This window comes from Mustela nigripes, chromosome 3, assembly GCF_022355385.1.
Source record: "Mustela nigripes isolate SB6536 chromosome 3, MUSNIG.SB6536, whole genome shotgun sequence".
NCBI classification, from domain to species: Eukaryota; Metazoa; Chordata; class Mammalia; order Carnivora; family Mustelidae; genus Mustela; species Mustela nigripes.
The window spans coordinates 179139119-179140209 of NC_081559.1; the positions used below are offsets into that span (position 1 = coordinate 179139119).

The following is a 1091-nucleotide window of genomic DNA, read 5'->3' on the forward strand; positions in this document are numbered from 1 at the left end:
CATGCTGCTTTGTGGCAGTATAAAAAAGAAGAGCATCTCCTACAGAAAAATGTAAACATAAAATCCTTATATGAGATGAATCGGCAAGCAGGGTATTTTACAAGTTAAAAGCAATATGTGAAGATGAGGTGATATCAACTATAAGAGTTTTAGATGGACACAAAATATTTAGACAAGGTTATAAAGTTGTCTACAGTGACACAAGCCTTTCATCCAGTCATTTGTAGGACATACGATGATGCTAGAATTTCAGAGATTGATTCCATTTAAATACATTATTTTGAGAATTGTTGATGAGGAGTAATATGGAAATAAATGCATTTGTAGAACAGAAACATAAGAAAGGTTTGTGTATTTTTGAATGATGAAGTCAAATAAGAAAGGCTTGATCAGGAAACATGATTTTTAGCAGTGGTAGGCAAACTACAGTGTTTTTCTGTGAGGTGGAAGAAGAACCTCCAGTATTTCCAAGAATCCCAGCAAAAACCAGTACCTAGTGCTCGCTTTGGCAGCACATATACTAAAATTGGAACGATACAGAGAAGATTAGCATGGCCCCTGCGCAAGGATGACACGCAAATTCGTGAAGCGTTCCATATATATATATGGACATTGGGGAGGGTATGTGCTATGGTGAGTGCTGTGAAGTGTGTAAACCTGGTGATTCACAGACCTGTACCCCTGGGGATAAAAATATATGTTTATCAAAAATAAAAAATTAAAAAACAAACAAACAAAAAAAACAAAACAAAACAAACAAACAAAAAAAAAACCAGTACCTAGTGAGTGCCTTTTGGATACCGTGCATTAACATTCCTTATTTTATTTAATTCTCATGACTATCTGGGACGGAACTTTCATCATCCCCATTTCAAACAGGAGTTAACTGAGTCACACATAATTTGGTACAAGCAAGAATCAAATCTCAGCCGTGTAAGTCAAGAGTGCTGTTTTCAACTGCTGCTTACTACTCTTTCCCTGGAAAATGCATGCCAATTTTCAGTCAGTGCTGCCAAGTGGACTTCGTAGGATAAAATGGAAGCATCTGAAGCCTCTCAGACTTTCTGTCTGATGCAAGTAGAATGGACTGT

General features: G+C 36.8%; 1 non-coding gene across 1 annotated transcript; it reads left to right on the forward strand.

Moving 5' to 3' along the window:
- The first annotated feature begins 496 nt into the window (after positions 1 to 496).
- LOC132014688 (U6 spliceosomal RNA) lies at positions 497 to 603 on the forward strand. The gene has a single exon (XR_009403343.1). It is a non-coding gene; the product is annotated as a U6 spliceosomal RNA (small nuclear RNA).
- The last annotated feature ends 488 nt before the right edge of the window (positions 604 to 1091 follow it).